This window comes from Echinops telfairi, unplaced genomic scaffold, assembly GCF_000313985.2.
Source record: "Echinops telfairi isolate 266 unplaced genomic scaffold, ASM31398v2 ScPeMD7_7419;HRSCAF=8457, whole genome shotgun sequence".
NCBI lineage: Eukaryota > Metazoa > Chordata > Mammalia > Afrosoricida > Tenrecidae > Echinops > Echinops telfairi.
In genome coordinates, this window is record NW_022111319.1 from 1,028,826 (window position 1) to 1,047,605 (window position 18,780).

The following is an 18,780-nucleotide window of genomic DNA, read 5'->3' on the forward strand; positions in this document are numbered from 1 at the left end:
AATTAAAGGTAGGGTGCCATAAAATTTATCTTCCAAACCAGAGGAATTAAGAGGAAAAGGCATAAACCATGAGTGCTCCATGAAAACTGTGATATATGGTCAACCTAGTTAAAGCAAAAATTAGATAAGTATTTTGGGATAAAATTAAGCTAAGAAGTTATTTACAACTAGGTAAATGCTCCACAGGTGTTTTAACATACACAGTGGTCCATTTTTACTTGTAAACAGAATGATTTGTAAAATCAAAGTGGATTTCCGGATGTGTAACAACTGTGAGGATAGCATGACCATGCAGTGTTTTGTTCTATTGTACATAGGGTCACTGTGAGTCAGAGCCAACTTGATGGCACCTGACAACATTTTTTTTTCTTTTATGGTTTGTTATTACACCTAATTACATGATTTTAAATTGTTAAAGCAATTTTTACATTCCCAGGACAAATATCAATTAATCATACATATATATATATTGCCCGTTTTTATTTGCTAAATTTTGTTTAGAATTTTCTACATCTATAGTCATGAGGAATATTTACTTTGCAGTTTTGTTTTCTTGTAATGTGTTTGGCCTTTTTGTAGGGTAGTATTGGTCTTTTTAATTGCATCAGTAGCTATTTCCTCCTAATCGGTTTTCTGAAGCTTATTTAGAATTGGCATGCTTATTAGACTTCATCAGTGAATACATCTGGGAATTATGTTTTCTTTATTGGAAAGTTTTGAGCTATTAACTCATTTCTTCAATTGATGTAACTATTTAAGTTATCTGTTTCTTCTTAAGTGAGCACTGGGTTTTTCTCCAAAAGAATCTGTCCCTTGTTGAATGTATTGGCATATTATTTTTAAAATATACCTTTACTATCATGATAGTATTTGAAGCAATGCCTATTTTCCCATCCCAAAAATAATTATGAATCTATTTGTTTAGTTCTATCCTTAAAGAAATTCTGTGTTTTTGGTGAAAGTTTACACAGCAAAATCGGTACTCATTTGACAGTTTCTACACCAGTTGTTCAGTACATTAGTTACATTTTTTACAATGTGCCTACATTCTCAATAATTTCTATTTGGTTGTTTATATCCAATATTCCAGAGTCCCTGGCCCATTGTCCTCTCATATTTGCTTTACAGTAATTGTTGACCTCTTTGTCTCACATCCCACCCACTGCCATCGAGTCTCTTCTGACTCATTGCAACCTTACATAGGGTTTCGGAGACTGTAAATCTTTACTGGAGTAGATAACCTCATATTTCTCCCAAGGAGCAGTTAGTGGGTTTGAACTGCCATCCTTGTGTTCAACAGTCCAACAGTGCCATTAGGGTTTTTAATCTCATATAGATGGTTTTTAATGAAGCTCTGCACTCGTGGGTAATATCCTTTACTCTGAGAATCTGTTATTTTGCTAAAAGGTAAGCTTGGGGGGCAGTATTTTCTGGTCAGGGTTAGCATCTTAGGGAGTCCTCCAATTTCAGCTGGTTCAGTAAGTCTGGATTTTTTAAAGACCTTGGATTTTTTTAAGTTTGTCTTCTCTTCCATCTGCATCCTTTTGCACTGATCAAAATAGTTGTTACTGATAACCAGGCACCATGCAGTTCCATTAGCACCAGGGTAAATGAGCCTGGCAATTAGCCCTGTAATTTAATTATTCTCTGTAATTTGACCTCAATCTTTTTATTTTGCTCTTAACAAATAGATAACAACAATTGTTTCTCAGATGGCTGCTCATGAGCTTTTTAAAACCCCACATTCACTACAGTAGGATTCAGATTATGAACTTTTTGAACTATATTATACCAGTTGATTGAGTTATCCTATGAGTCTAAGGTCCTAAATACTTCAAATCTAGTAAACCATTATAACAAAATATTTGGTTTTGTTTGAAAAGTATCTGTAATTGTGTTCTTTTTGATTATCTGTGCATTCACACACATATCTGTACATTCACATGCATACAGATACTACTTCCTGTGGAAACATATATACTAACCAGTATTTACTTATATACATATATGCCTATGTACCTGAGCATGTGACCATACAAGCATTTTCTGGTTGTTTTTAAATTTTTTGTTGCCAAATTATGTATGTTATATTAGTTAGCACAAACATCCTTTTCTCTTTTGCATTCCTTAGTGGAATTGTTTATGATGGTCAAACTGTGCCCATTGCATCCTCATGCTGTGCTACTTTTCCCATCACCAAAAATAACAGGTATCTAAATCTAGAGCATGAACTCTCACATCCCTAATAATCAAATGAACATTGGTTTCTGTAAGTATGTGCATGTTTGTGATATATATATGTATAGATATATAGATATCTAGTCTTCCTATATAATATTGGTCTTGTAATATTTTTTCTTATGTGATTGATATACTTAGCATTATATCCTCCAGATCTATCCTTCTGATAACATGTTCCACAGACTCACCATTATGTATTGTCGCACATTATTCTATTATATATTCCATTTGATCTACTCTTTTACTCACCAACATTTATTATCTGTTGTTATGTTTTTATCTGGGCCTTTTTCCACTACTTGTCTATCACTTTTTCGTACTGTGTTGGGTTCTGTGTTCCTGTGATGCTGCGATATATGTCACTGGTATTTCAAATGCCAGCAGAGTCACCCAAAATGTTCCATATTTTACTTATACATTCATTCATTGGAGGATACTTAGACATTTCTCTTTTTCACATTTATGAATAATACTATAGTGAACATAGCAGTGCATATACCTGTTTATGTCATTTCTTTTAGGTCTTCTCAATATATAGCTAAGAATGATATTGCTGGATTAAAGGGGGTTTCTTGTTTTTTTTTAAGGACCTTCTGTACTATTTCCCATTGTAGTGTACACTTTTTACACTCCAATCCGTAATGGGTACGGACTTCAGTCTCCATACATCCTTACCAACATTTGTTGTCTGTTTTTCATCAGTGCATTTTCTACCACTTGTGTGTCATTTGTCATACTGTGGTGGCTTGTGGGTTGCTATGATGTTGAAAGCTGTCACTGGTATTTCAAATGCCAACAGCCCCAAAATTAACAGATTTCACTAGAGTTTATAAATTAAGAACAGACTATAAAGCTGAGAAAATTAAAAAGACTGGACTATACGAAAAAGAACAGACATCAGGATTGAAGGAAGGCTTATTAACAACCTACTATGTACAGATAACACAATCTTGCTCGCAGAAAGTGAGAAGAACTTGAAGCACTTACTGATGAAGATAACGATTACAGCCTTCAATATGGATTACATTCTAATGTAAAGAAAACAAAAATCTTCACAATTGGATCAGTAGTTAACATCACAAGAAATAAGGATTGATGTTGAGAAGGATTTCACCTGGCTTTGATTCACAATCAATGCTTATGGAAACAGCCATGAAGAGATCAAATGGCGCATTGCATTTGGTAAATCTGCTGCACCAAATATATTTAAAGTGTTTCAAAGCAAGAATATGCGTTTGAGGACTAAGGTCTCCCTGACCCAAGACATGGTATTTTTCAATTGCATCATGTGTCTGTGAAACTTGGACATTGAACAGGGAGACTGAAGAAGAATCAGTGCATTTAAATTATGCCACTGGCTTAAAGGTAGATTTCTTTCTTTCTTAATTTCTTTCTATCTATCTATCTATCTATCTATCTATCTATCTATCTATCTCTCTATCTCTCTATCTCTCTATCTAATCTATCTATCAATAGATAAATAAGCATAGTTCCAGGAAAGGGTTTTGGGCTTGCACTAACTCCTAGAGCCAACTTAAGAACAATTAGTTGTTACATGAAGATATGGGTGCTACAGCAAACTCTGGTGAAAGAAATTGGATGGTTTCCACCTATCGGATAAAATAGTGTTGGGGTCTTAAAGGCTTGTCTCCAAACAAGCAGCCATCTAAGTGAGATGTCAACAAAGTCCACATGGAAGAAGCACACATCATCAGTAACCAAAGGATTCTAAATCATCTAATCCGAAGTCAAAGGAGGGAATAGTATCAGAGTCTAAATTATGAGAATCTGGTTTATAGACGGCTATGGATGACAGTGGGAACCCAAGATACATTTGTGGGATCTACATAGGAAATAAGCCTCTGATGATTTCTCTCTATCCATAATAGATGGATAGGAGGAAAGTGGTTACTGAACAGATTTCATTGGAGAGATGATTATAAAAGATCAAAAGGATAAACCTGACTTGAAGGGTTAAAACCTTGTAAGTTGATCCCCGTTTTGATGTACGTCAGGCCTAATCTGGTTTTCAACATTTTCTTATTGGGGTTTATCTCATCTGACATCTGCTATGTCATTGGGAGTCACCATCTTGAATTTTATATGTTTTTCTGATTTTCAGTATATGAAACCAAAGATTGATGCACCTATAAAGACAACATGTAGAATAAGGGTTTCCGGAGGGTGGGGGTGGTAAAAGAGAGCTGATATCCAGGATTTCAGGAAGGAAAGACTGTGTTGAAAATGATTATGGTAGTAATTGTACAACACTGCTTGGTGTGACTGAACTATGAAATGATATATCTGTATTAATTCCCAATAAAATGGTTTTGAGCAAAAAATTATTATGCTGGGTAAGAAAATTGAAAGTACCATGGACTGCCAGAAGAGCAAAGAGATAAGTCTTGGAAAAAGTTTTTTACTTTGATAAAAACGGCCAGAAAGCTAGGATATTGAGATTTCATCTCAATGAAGAGGACTTTATGCTTGGTAGAATAAAGGGTCAGTGAAAAAGAGAACTATCCTTAATGAGATGTATTGACACAGTGGCTGCAACAATGGGCTCACACATAAGAAAAATTGTGAAGATGTTGCAAGACCAGGAGGCGTTTCATTGTCTTGTACATAAGGTTACTATGAGTCAGAACCAACTTGATGGTACCTAACAACAAGAACAACAATCATTGCCATTTTAGCTGGGGTGAGATGGTGTTACAATGTAGTTTTCACATGTATGTTTCTAATCGCTTATGATCTTGAGCGGCTGTCCATGGTTTTGTTGGCTGCTTGAATTTAAGTATCTGTTCATGTCCTTTGTTCTAATTAGGTTGCTTGTCTTTTAGATGCTGACTTATTTTTTTGAAGTTTTATTTATATTTTAGAGATTAAACTCTTAGTAGATATATAATTTTCAAAGACTCTTTTTCTCTATCTTACAAGTTGCCTTTTACTTATTTGATGAAGTCTTTTGATGTAAATATGTGTCATGATGTTCCACTTATATAATTTGTCTTCTGCTGTTCCCAAATTTGTAGTAATGTTTGTTGGCCTATCTTTATAAAAAAAACGGATCCAATAATTTTGTCTATGTTCCCCCCAGTCCCCTGCTGTGAATCTTAAAGTTTTAACACACTGATCTTTGATCCTTTTTTAGTGTGTGTGGGTTGTTTGAGGGATGGGATCTTCATTATTCTGCAAATTGGATTTCCAGTGTTACCAATACCAACTTTTAATGATACTGTTTCCTCCCCATTCATTGAATTTTGATCTTTCAAAAATAAGTTGTCTATAAATTGATGTATTTATTTCTTATTTCTCAATTCTGTCTTACTGGTCTACATGCCTGTCATTGAAATAATACCAGACTTCTGACCATAGTGATTATATTGTGTATTTGGATAGCAGGGTGTGTAAGACATCCTGTTTTGGTATTTTTTGACAGTGCTTTGTTTTTGTTTTATATTTTTCATTTTGATTTGAAGGGTTAGTTCATGCACATTGCTTTATGCCATTGTTTACAGTACTCCCAATGTAACAATCTCCTACTTCCTTCCTTTGTTTAACATTTTTGTTTGTCCTTCTTCCCCATCAATTCTTACATTCTGAAATTTATCCAGGGCAAATGATGCCTTTCTTATTTCATATAACTGATAGTTCTGAGGAGTGCATTCCTCACTGGTGTTATTATACAACCTATAGGCCTGTCTATTTGGGGGCTGAAAGTTGAACCAGAGGGACAAGTTCCGTTCTAGGCCTGGAGAGTGACCAAAGGCCATCATTTTGGGGGTTCTACTAGTCTCTGTCAGACTAGAAAGCTCATTTTCATTATATGGTTCCACATATTTCTTGGTATTCTATCTAGGACCCGGTATTATGGTCCTATTCAAAGTAGTCAGGGCTCCACCTGTGTTCTTCTACAATAATGCTTTGGCTATTCAAGTACTCTTTTCTTATAAAGTTGTCATTACTTTTTCCATTTCTGTAAAGAATACTGTTGGCATTTGAATGAAGATTGGATTACATGAGGGTAAGAAAAAGTAATGCTATAAAAATACAACCTTGTCATCATCATTTTCAAAACATTTTCCTTCTACTTGAGCCCTTGGTATCAGCTCTTCATTTTTTCCTCCCTCCTTCATGAACCCTAGATAATTTATAACTTATTATTTTTTCAAGTGTTACACTGACCGATGTCTTGCTTTACCCACTTTTCTATTGTCTGTCCTCCTGGGAGGGGCTTATATGTAGATCATTGTGATCGCTTTCCCCTTTTTACCCCCACCTTCCCCTTCCCCTCCTGGTATTGCTACCCTCATTATTGGTCCTGAGGGGGTAATCTGTCCTGGATTCCCTCTCTGTGTTTCCAGCTCTTATTGATACCAGTGTACATGCAATCATCTAGCCGGATTTGTAAGGTAGAATTAGGGTCATGTTAGTGGGGGGGAGGGAGCATTAAAGACCTAGAGGAAGGGACTGGCTCATCCCTTCTTTGTGACCCTTCTGTAAGGGGATGTCCAGTTGTCTACAGACAGGCTTTGGGTCTCCACTCCACACTCCCTCTTATTCACAATGTGCTTGACATGATAGATGGATGGGTTTGGATGAGAGCTGTATGAGCCCCCAATAAAATGATTAAATATTAAATAAAAATACAACTTTTTAAAACAAAACTATGAAAGGTGAAGGAAGCTATTGTTTCTCAGCATGCCATCCATCTAGTTCTATTCACTTCTGAAGGTAGTGATTCCATTTCTCTAACCCTGCCCTGAAGAATTCTGGTTTTGTTTGTTTGTTTTTCACCACTCTATACAGTAGCTTTTGTCATCTTCAAAACATTCAAATTGTGAATTTGTAAAAAGTGTTCTTTGAGTTTGAGGGGAAGAAAAAGTATTAATGGGCAAAATCAGGGATGCATGGTAAATGGAGTATGATTTCCCACTAAAATTCTGTAAAATCCGTATTTAAATTCATGGAAAAAGTTAACCTGAAAGAATGAGCAGGTAAATAGTCATTTTTGGAGAAAGTGTCTCAGTTACTTTCCTGGCCTTTTTCTCATCTTCAGTTTGTAAATTGGTTCTCAAATCTAATTTTACTGACACCTATAGCTCTACATTCATTAGTCAAAAGGGCATTATAGATCCATGTCATGAGTTGGCAGTATTAATATGCATGATATCAAATATTGGTGAGAAGAGAGGCTCTGGGTGATCATGTATTTGATACTTTTCTGCATTGTTTTCCAGGTTGATTAGTAAAAGGAAGCTAGTTGTCTGATCCTATGTGTACCAGATAAAATGGTAAATAGATGAGCTCAGGGCCTCAGAATCAGAGCTCAAGCATCACATGCATGAAAGAACCTGTTTTTTTGTAATAATAGAGCTGCTATTGCTGAAAAACAAACCCAGATTCCTACTGTAAGAGTGTCTGAATTACAATACCAATTGAATTCTAAATCTTGAGTGATATATGAACTTAAAATGAAGGCATTGTTTGGAGAAAAAAAAAGGGGATCCTGAAACATGTGAGCCAGATAATCAGGAAGCTGAGGACATTGAGCCTTTAAAATCCATTGAATCACTGTGACAACAAAACTATCACTCTTGCCTTCATCTGATGAGATTAATCCCCAAGGGTGCCTGAGATGGTGCTGACACAGATGACTTATAAGATAAATGACTTACAACAGCGGTTCTCAACCTGTGGGTCAAGACCCCTTTGTGGGGATCGAACGACCCTTTCACAGGGGTCGCCTAAGATCATCGAAAAACACATAAATATTTCACATATATAATTACATACTGTTTTCTGATTAATCACTATGCTTTAATTATGTTCCATTTGTAACAATGAAAATACATCCCGTGTATCAGATATTTACATTATGATTCATAGCAGTAGAAAAGTTACAGTTATGAAGTAGCAACGAAAATAATTTTATGGTTGGGGGCCACCACCTCACGAGGAACTGGCATTAGGAAGGTTGAGAACCACTGACTTACAAGATAAATGTCCAGAAAATACCCCCGCCAATCATTATTGCTTTTATACCTACATTCCTTTGAGCCCCCAAAGGTGAAGTATGAGTTGTTTTCCAGAAGAGGTATACTACACTCCCAAATAACTGCTTGACTTTTCTGATATGTACAGCTTAAATCTGGAGAATTTCTGTAGGAATGTCAATTGAGAATGTGGCACAAGGTTAAAGGAAACATAAAGTTTGATCATCTGAGTTTATTAGTATGGACCTACTGAACTCAGATTAATCCTTCAATGTTTCAGCCTAAGCGAGAATCTAATAGTTTATTTTGCTAATTAGTTGAAACACAAATTTTGTGGTGATCTACATTAAATCAAGTTGAAGTGCGAGACCTGCTTTAGTATACTGTAGAAGGAGGTATCCAAAAGCCTAGGGAAATTGGCCTGTTAGCATGGATTAGAACCGTAGACCCACACAAGGAGTATCTAGAGATCACGCCTTTTACCACAGTAGTGAGGAACACATTTGTGAAGAGGCCACAACTTCCTTGAAGTCAACTGCAATTGCTATCTAATGTAATTCATAATTGATAGTACTGCCCTAATTGAATTAAGATATAACTACAGTGGTTACGATTGGACCCCATGGTGGTAAGAACTAGTTGACAGTGTGGGTGTATATACCATAATGGATAGCATAGCCAAAGTAGTAATCCCAATAATCTAACTTGTGTGGATTTATGGCACTGAGTATTTAGGCAAGGCAAAAACTCTTCATATTTACTTGATCTGTAAAAACAGTAGAGTTATCGGTCATATGAGTCATCAAGATAAAAAGTTTACAGATCCTCAAGCTTTTGAATAAAGGGCAGCCTGTGTACCCTTGAGAAAGAATTCCATTGTACCATAAAATATGTGTACTGCTAATCTTTTTTCCGGTCTATTGGACACCTTTGCTGAATTGACACTAATTGTAGGAAATTAAAAATTTCACTGTGGCCCACCAGTCAGAACGAGGGGGGAGGGAGCGGGATTTGGAGGTCAAGTTATTAATGGAGTTTTAACTAAGGTCTGCCTCAGAGTGGGCCCAATGGGGCCCCAAGCCCATCTTGTAATAATTTCCCCAGTTTCAGAATGCATAATTGAAATAGACATACTCTACAACTGGAATCCCCTTTCCTCACAGTTGAATACCTGCCATGTAGAATAAGGACTGTTATGGTAAGACAAGGCAAATGGTTGCTATTAGAACTATCTGTAACTCAGAAAATAGTACACCAAAAGCTGTAATATATTCTTGGAAGGAATGCAGAAATTAGTGTCACCATCAAGAACTTGAAGGATATATAGGCTGGTGATGCCTGCCACATCCCGATTTAACTTACCTATGTGGCTTGTGTACAAATGGATTAGATATTGGAGAATGGCAGTGGATTATAGAAACTTAGCCTGACAAAAAGTCAAGTCCCTTCCACCATAGTGAAATATCTAGAGGTGTTGTGGTGTGGGGCATGTCAAAATACTCAGTACTAAGATGAAGGATAAGTTACTGCGTAGGATCCCTTCCACAATTAAAAAGGAGACCCAACTTTTAGTAGGCCTCTTCTGATTTTTGAGGCAACATATCCTTCATTTAGGTGTGCTACTCTGGCCTATTTATCAAGTAACTCAGAAAGCTGCTAGTTTCAAGTGAGTCCCAGAGCAATATAAGGTTCTGAAACAGGTTCAGGATGCTGTGCAAGCAGTTGCGCCACTTGGGCCATATTATCCAGTTGATCCAATGGTGCTTGAAGTGTCAGTGGAAGATTCAGTTTGGAGTCTGTTGTAAACCCCTTTGGTGAATTACCACCACATGTCTGGATTTGCCATGATGCCACATGTCATCATTTGCCATATGATGGCTTGCTGTTGCTGTGATTAACTGAAGTAATTCTATCAGTATTTCAAATACCAATAGGATAAAAAATGGTGGGGCATGTTTCAGTGGAGCTTCCAGACTGAGAACAAACTGTGGAGAATGAACAGAGAATCCTATTCTGAGGCATTAGCCAGCGAAAACCTTATGAACAGAATCGGCCCTGTAGATTGGAAGGCATTCAAAAAGTGAACAGAGAACTGCTGGCTCAAAGTAAAATTGATCTTAATGACATGGATGCAGAAAAGCTTTTGAGACCTTCATTTGCTGATAAAGTACAACTCAAAATGAGAGTAAATAGCTGAAAATACCCATTACTAATAGAGGAGGGGAATGTACCAAGTACAAGTCTAGGAAAATTGGAAGTCATCAAAATTGAAATGTATAAAGATTGAAATCCTATGCATTAGTGAACTAAAAGGGATTGATATTGTCTACATTGAATCAGACAATCATGTTGATTACTGTGAATATGATTTATCATCAAAAAGAACATCTCAACATCTATTTTGAAGTACACTGCTGTCTGTGATGTAATATCTATAAGCCTACAAAGAAGTCCAGTTAATACAACCATTCTATAAATTTGTGTACCAACCACTACAGCTGATGATGAAGAAATTGTGTTATTCCACCAAATTCTCCCATCCAAAATTGCTCATGTATGCAATCAAAATGTGTTAATAATTACTAGAGATTGCAATGCAAAAGTTGTAAACAAAGAGGAAGGAATGGTTGTTTTAAAATATGGCCTTGGTAATTGGACATTCCCTTACAGAAGGGTCGTGGAGGGAAGATAAGCCAGTCAGGGTGCAGTATAGCACCGATGAAACATAACAGCTTTCCTTTGGTTCTTTAATGGTTCCTCCCCCACTCCCACCCCCACTATTATAATCCTAATTCAACCTTACAAATCTGGCTAGACCAGAGCATGTACATGGGTACAGATAGGAGCTGGAAACACAGGGAACACAGGACGAATAAACTCCTCAGGACCAATATTGAGAGTAGCCATACCAGGAGGGGAAGGGGGAGTTGGGGGTAGAAAGGGGGAACCGATCACAATGACCTATCTATAACGCCCTCCCAGGGGATGGACAATAGACAGGGGGTTAGAGGGAGACATTGGACAGCGCAAGACATGAAAAAATAATAATTTATAAATTATCAAGGGTTCATGGAGGAGGGAGAGTGAGAGAGGGGGAAAAATGAGCTGATACCAAGGGCTCAAGTAGAAAAAAAATGCTTTGAAAATGATGATGGCAACATATGTACAAATGTGTTTGGCACAATGGATGTATGTATGGATTGTGATAAGAGTTGTATGAGCCCCCAATAAAATTATTTTAAAAATAAAATAAAATATGGCCTTGTTGCTAGAAACAAAGCTGGAGATCACATGAGAGAATTTTGTAAGGTCAATAATTTATTTTTACAACTTCCTATTTTCAGCAGTATAAAGAATTACTATATAAATGGACATTGCCAGATGGAACATACAGGAATTAAATGGACTCTTTGGAAAGAGTAGTTGGAGAAGCTCAATAACTTTCATCAAAGATAGGAGACAACTGGGGGATAGATCATCAATTGCTCACATACAAATTAAAGGTTGAAGCTAAGAAAATGGAAAAAAATCTATGAGAGCCAAAATGCAACCTTGAGTGTAGCCCATCTGCACTTGATAAGAACATATATTTTATGGATTGAAAACTAATGAACCTAACAAGCAGTGAATGACATCAGAAACATATATGAAGAAAACCAAAGATCATTTAAAAGAAAGAAAAGACAAAAGTAGCATGTGTTCAAAAACCAGTGGTACTGAAGGAAGAAATCCAAAGTACACTGAAGGGATTAGCAAAAAAACAAAATTCCAGGAATTGGCAAAAATTGAAAATTTTCAGTAAGCCAGTGACGCACTAGAAGCATTCATGTATGCCAAGAAGTTTAGAAGACAGCTACCTGTCCAATTAACTGGAAGGGATCTATAATATGCCCATTCCCAAGAAAGGTGACCCAGCAGAATGTGGCAATTATTAGACAATAACACTAATATTTGACAGAAGTAAAATTTGCTAAAAACAATCCAATAAATGCGTTATGGCAGTACTTCAGCAGGGAGCTACCAAAAATTCAAGCCGGATTCAAATGAGGACGTGGAATGAGGGATATTGTTACTGATGTCAGATATATATCTTAATTAAAAGAAAATTATACTGGAAAGATGTCTGCTTGTGTTTTATTGACTATCAAAAAGACATTTCACTCTTTAGTAACCACTCTCCTCCTATCGCTTGATTATGGATTGAGGGAATTCAAGGGAGGCTTATTTCCCACAATGTATCCCACAAATGTATCTTGGGCTCCCACTGTCATCCATAGCCTTATGCAAACCAGACTCTCACAATTTAGGCTCTGATACTATTCCCTCCTTTGACTTCAGATTATGTAATTCACAATCCTTTGGTGATTGATGATGGTGTGCTTCCTCCATGAGGACTTAGTTGACATCTCCCTTAGAGGACTGCTTGTTTAGAAACAAGCTTTTAAGACCCAAGATGCTATTCTGTCTGATAGCCAGGCAAAATGTAATTTTTTTCACCACGCTTTACTATAGTACCCATATCTTCTGTGTTTCTTGTTTAAAGGCAAGTGTCAAGCAGGGCTATGATGTAAGAGCTAATTGTTCTTAAATTGGAGCTAGGATTTACCAAATAGAGTGCATTGACGAGATGACGACGGCGGAAGATAAAAATGAGAAACCTGATGAGATAGTTTCTTGTGCCAGCCTGGCCCATAAACACAAGTGGGATTAACTGAAGGGCAGAAAGATAAATGGCTCGGTGAGCCTCGCCTTTCTTGTCTCTCTCTCTTTGATCATCGGACCAGTGTGCAGCTGCCTTGCTTGTTCTGTGCCTCAATTTAAAGGCTACACTACCTGTGGGACGCCTAGCCTGTGGACTGTGTCACTGTAAGTTGAGGTCCCTTTAAGACATCTCTGGAGTTGAGGCGGTAGCGGTAACTTGAAGGGTTAAAACCTTGTCAATTGATCCCACCTCTGATGCATGTTAGGTCTTATCTGGTTTTCAGCATTGTCTGTATTTTATTGGTTTTTGTTTGTTCTGTTGGGGTATATCTCAGATGTGTGGCCATTGAATTTTTGTTGTATGTTGTTCTGTTTTTCACTATATTAAACCCAGGATTGAGGAACCTATAAGAACAGAAAGTAGAATAAGGGTTTCTGGGGGGTATATTGGAAAGTGGGGTGGTAAAAGGGAGCTGATGTCGAGGAGTACAAGAAGGAAAATAATGTTTTGAGACTGATTGTTGTAGCAGTGTGATTGAAATATGGAAAGATTTGATATCTGTATTAATTCCTGTGTTATTCTAGGATGACTAGAGAAACTAATCCAGAGACATTCAGATGTGTATAGGAAAGAGCTTTATATACAAGAGCAATTAAATATTGAGAAAGCACCCCAGCCCATTCCAGATCAAGTCCACAAGTCCAATATTAGCCCATATGTTCAATACCAATCTATAAAGTCCTCTTCAGACTCATGAAATGCATACAATGATGCCGAATGCAGGAAGATCACAGGCCAGTGGGTTGGAAGTCTTGTGGATCCAGTGGCATTGTAAGCATCTCAGCGCTGGCAGGGGTCTCTATGTGGTTTCTCCAACTCCAGAGGTCTGGTTGCATCAGGTTACGTCCATGTAGCTTCTCCAGCTCCCAGGGTGTAGTGCCATGTGTCTTTTCAGTAGAGCATCTCTCATGGAGTGAGCAAGAGAGAAGAGTCTCCTGACTCCAAGGAAGAAATACAGGATTTCCCTGAATTCTCAGGAGAAGGCCATGCCCACACAGAGACCTTATTAGCTATGATCTGATTGACAGACTAGACTCCACCCCTTCACTCTTAATCCTCAAATTGACAAAGGATTATATAACTACCACAACTCCAAATAAAATGGTTTTGGAAAGAAAAAAAGGGACATTTGCCTGTGTGGATCATGACAAGCTATAATTCCAGAACACTTAGTTATACTGATGTGTAACTTGCACTTACACCAAGCCTCAGTCATTCAAACAACAAAGGACTGCTTTGTGAACTAAAATCAAGATCCCGAGGAACTAATACGAGGAACTGGAGTATATGAAGAAGGCTATGGCATCAGGACTAGGGAAAGACTCATTTAACAGACTTCAGTATGCAAATGACAGTCTTGTTTGTTGAAAGCAAAGAGGATTTGAGCTACTTGCTGATGAAGGTGAGAGAGACCTCAATATAGATTACAATCTAATGTAAAGAAAATAAAAATTCTCACAACTTGACCAATACACACTATAATGATAAATGGAGAAAAAGATGATATTGTCAAGGATTTTATCTTGCGTGGATCCGCAGTCAATGCTCATGGGAGCATCAGTCAAAAAAAATCAAAGGACATAGTACATTGAACAAATTGGCTGCAAAAGACCTTTTCAAAATTGAACGGCAAGAATGTCACTTAACACTGTGATAGTTAGGTTCATATCAACTTGGCTTGGTCGTACATCTTAGGAAAAGGGCCTCCCTTCCAAGGTTCCCATGAGGTCTGCTCCAGACTCAAGCCTGATGATGCCTCCTTGGTGATATGGCATACTTGCTATAGGTAACAGTGAACACTGTGAAGCACGTTCTCTCTCTCTCTTCCTGCTGGTATTGCTTCTGCATATGTTGCTGCCAGGCCTTCACATCACCTCGGCTTCCCCCTGCCTGTGTCCCATCACCTGCGCCTCCCTGAGGCCTACCACAGCTTCCCCCACCACCATAGCTGTTGTAGATGCAGCTGCCATCATCACCTTCTGCTTTTCACTTCTTGGTTCTTAGGCTCAGCAGTCCCATTTGATGCATAGAAGTAAACCAGACTGGGTTAGTGTGTCTATATCTGCATGGACCACATTCTTGATATCCACAAATTTATATCCATGACATAAACTTCTCTCTTTATATACATGTCCAGATTTTACTTCTCTAGAGAACCCATCCTAACACATTTGTGACCAGGAGTGATTCTAGGGAAACAAAATTGTGAAGATCCACTTTCTGAATTGATTCTCAAATGTGATTATGTATAAAAGTACTGAGAACTTTGCCTCTGTCTCTGCTAGTACAGATAAGTCTGGCGCCATTAGGAAAGAGGGCACAGTTAATCCATGATGTGAGATAGCAAACTTAATATCCGAGATATCACCACCAATGGATGAAATGTTGGTGGGAAATGAGGCTCTAGGTGATCTTATGGTTGCTGTTTTTCAGCAATTGTGTCAGGATGAGAGTGTAGGGACAATGGTTGGCTACTACATACAAAAGACTAAGTGCTAAAAGAAAAAAGCTCAGTGCTTTGGAAGTATAGCTCAAGCACCGCATCAAAGATTTCACACTTTCCTTTTGTGTCATGAAAGAAAGCCTTTTCTCTTCTAGATGGAACATAAAGGAATAAGATAGACGATATATGGGAAGAGAAGAAGCAGAAGTTGATATGGTTGAAAAACTACATCCAGAGTCTTATGAGCAGCAAAATTACACTACCAGAGGCACTCACTATCCAAAACAAACACACAACCTTGAGAGGATTAGCCCAACTGTACATCCTGAGATGCCTGTGGGGCTCTTTTGGAGCATTTCCTGAGCCATGTACCTTACAAGATAATGCCGAAGGCGCCTATGAAAAAAACCTCACTACTCATTATTGCTTCTAAACTTATTACTAGAATTTTCAGTGAGTCCCTAAAGGTGATGTACAGTTGTTCACCCAAGAAGAGGTACAGTGTACTTGAAAAGAACTGCTATAGTTTTCACATATGTACCGATAGGAATTTGGAGAATATGTGTGAGAACGGTTATTAAGGTTTTGAGATACTTGTGCAAGGACCATAAGTTTGGATCAGCTTGAGTTTGTTGATGTGGGACCACTAAGCACATTCTTCATTCAATGTTTTCTCTCAAAAGGTTAAGATAGAGTCCGATTTGATTGGTTCACTGAAGCTTTGGTTGTGATAGATAGCCTATGTTAAGTCATCTTGTAATACCAGACCTAACTTGGTATACTATAGAAGAAGGTATCCTAAGGCTTGGGGAAATTGACATGTTAGAGTGGATTATTTGGATAAACACTTCAATTGTACTTGAAGTGTCAATGCCAGATAAACCCACTAATAGAGTGCCCCGAAGATGCACCTTTTTTACCAAAACAATAAAAAATGAATTTGTCATTGGAGATCCAACATCTCTGAAGGTTCTTGTCATTGCTATTTTATGCATTCCAGGCTTGACAGTGGAAAATATCATAATTAAATGAATACACCTGTATACAAAGGGCTGGTTTAAGCCTGTGGTGGTAGGGGCATATGGCAACACTTAATTAATAGAAACAAGGTAGGTGTGATTAACATATTGGTCAGCAAAATCTAAGTGGTAATCAGACTACCCTGACTTTTATGGATTTGTATTGACTACTTAGGAAGGGTTCCCCTAGAAGTGAAATCGATGGGGGAACCTACTAAATATTCACTTGATCTATGTAAGTGGAAGAATTCTTGATCAGCTAAACAGCAGTCTAACTTGAATTGCCAAAATAGAGTCAAGACCAATTAATCAGTTCCCAAAATTAAGATAGTTTATGGACCCACTCCCCCTTGAATAAAGGGACAGTTGTGTTCCTTTGAAGAAGGACCCCATTACATTGCCAAGTTTATACTGTTAACTCTTTTTTCCCAACCTTCCCCAAAGGTTTCTGTATTTGTTTAGAGTGACTCATCTTGGAGAAATGGAAATACTCAGATTTTTAGGGAATATGGTACACTGGCTCCAAACTGACATTAATTCCAAGGGACCCAAAATGTTTTGAAGACCTACCAGTCATAGTGGGGCATGTAGATGTCAAATTACTAAAGGAGTTTTAGTTCAGGTTTGTCTGGCAGTGAGCCTCATGTGTCCCCAAATTCATCCTGTTATAATTTCTCCAGTTCTAGATTTCATAATTGGAATAGACATACCCAATAGCTGGCAGGACCCCCATATTAAATCCCTAAAATGTGATTGTGATAGCAAAACACAAAACATAATTGTGATAGCAAAAGTTATGTGAAAACCATCAGAAATACCTCTGTCAAGGAAAAGTTAATCTAAAGTAATCACCACATTCCTGGAGGGATTGTAGGGATTAGTGCCATAATCAAAGATTTGAAAGATAAGGGGTGGTGGTCCCCACCACATCCCCTCTTAACACACCTATTTGACCTGTGCAATAATCAGGTGGATTTTGGAGAATGGCAGTGGATTATTAAACTTAACCAGGTGGTGACTCCCAAGTGCTCCTGCTGTTCCAGATGTGATATCATTGCTTTTAAACTAATACTTCTCCTGGTGCCTGATAAGTAATCACTGATCTGGCCACAGCCTTTCCCTCAATTTGGTATTCAAAGGACCACCAGAAGCAGTTTGCCTTCAGCCTGTAAGGACAATACACTTTTACAGCCCTCCCTCAGAATTAAATCAATTCTCCTGCACTATCACAATTTAGTCCACAGGGACCTTGATTGCTTTCCTCTGCCACAAAATGTCACATTGGTCCATTACACTGATGACATTATGCTAATGGGACCTAGTAAGAAACTACTATCAATGGCTTTAGATTTATTGGTAAAACACCTGCATGATGGATGATGGAAATTTAACCTAAAATTTAGGTGCCTTCCACTTCAGGGAAATTTCTAGGGATCCAGTGCCATAGGAGCATTTCAAGATATTCCTACCAAAGTGAAAGATGAGTTACTGTATCCAGCCCCTCCTAAAACTAAAAGAGTAAGCACAATACCTGGTGGATGGCTTTGCCTTTTAGAGGAAACCTATCCCACATTTGGGTGGGGTACTCCAGCCAATTTATTAAATGACTGGAAAGTTCTTTGCTTTTAATGAGGCCTGGAACAAGAAAAGCCTCTGCAACAGGTTCAGGATGCTGTTAAAGCCACTTTGCCACTTGGGCATTATGTTCCAGCTGACTCAATTATACTTGAAGTGTCAATGCCAGATAAAAAGGTCCCTTTGGAGTCATGGCAGGCCCCTATTGGTGAATCACAGTGGAGAGCCTGAGGATTTGGGAGCAAAGCTCTGCTATCCTCTGCAAATGATTACTCCTATTTTGAGAAACAACATTTGACCTGCTACTTGCCCTCAGTAGAGACTGAATACCTCACCATGGGGCACCAAGTCACCATGCGCCCTGAGCCATCCATCATGAACTGCGTGTTGTCTAACCCACAGTTATAAAGTTGTATGTGCACAGCTGCGCTCCATCATTAAATGGAAGTGGTATATGAGGGGGTACCCCCCCTCCGCAAACCAGAAAAAAGCTTCTCTATTATGTAGGAATATTTCTAAGTAAACTTAAGACATGCATGCTTATTAGTTACATACATCACAAGGTGGGCAGTATCTACATTGAGGGTCCCTGAGCTCACAGGTGAGGAAACCTAATACCTGCTTTGGGGAAACATATAAAGGGGATTGGGTGTCCAGCGAGAAGAGAGGATAGACGGATAATGTCTGCTTCTATAGGGAGACATAATCAACCATGTGCTCACTTTAAGGCAGCTGTTAAGG

General features: G+C 38.0%; 1 protein-coding gene across 1 annotated transcript in view; it reads left to right on the top strand.

Moving 5' to 3' along the window:
• RPS6KA6 (ribosomal protein S6 kinase A6) overlaps window positions 1–18,780 on the top strand; it is a 198,090-nt gene that overhangs the window by 158,572 nt on the left and 20,738 nt on the right. The window lies entirely within an intron of this gene.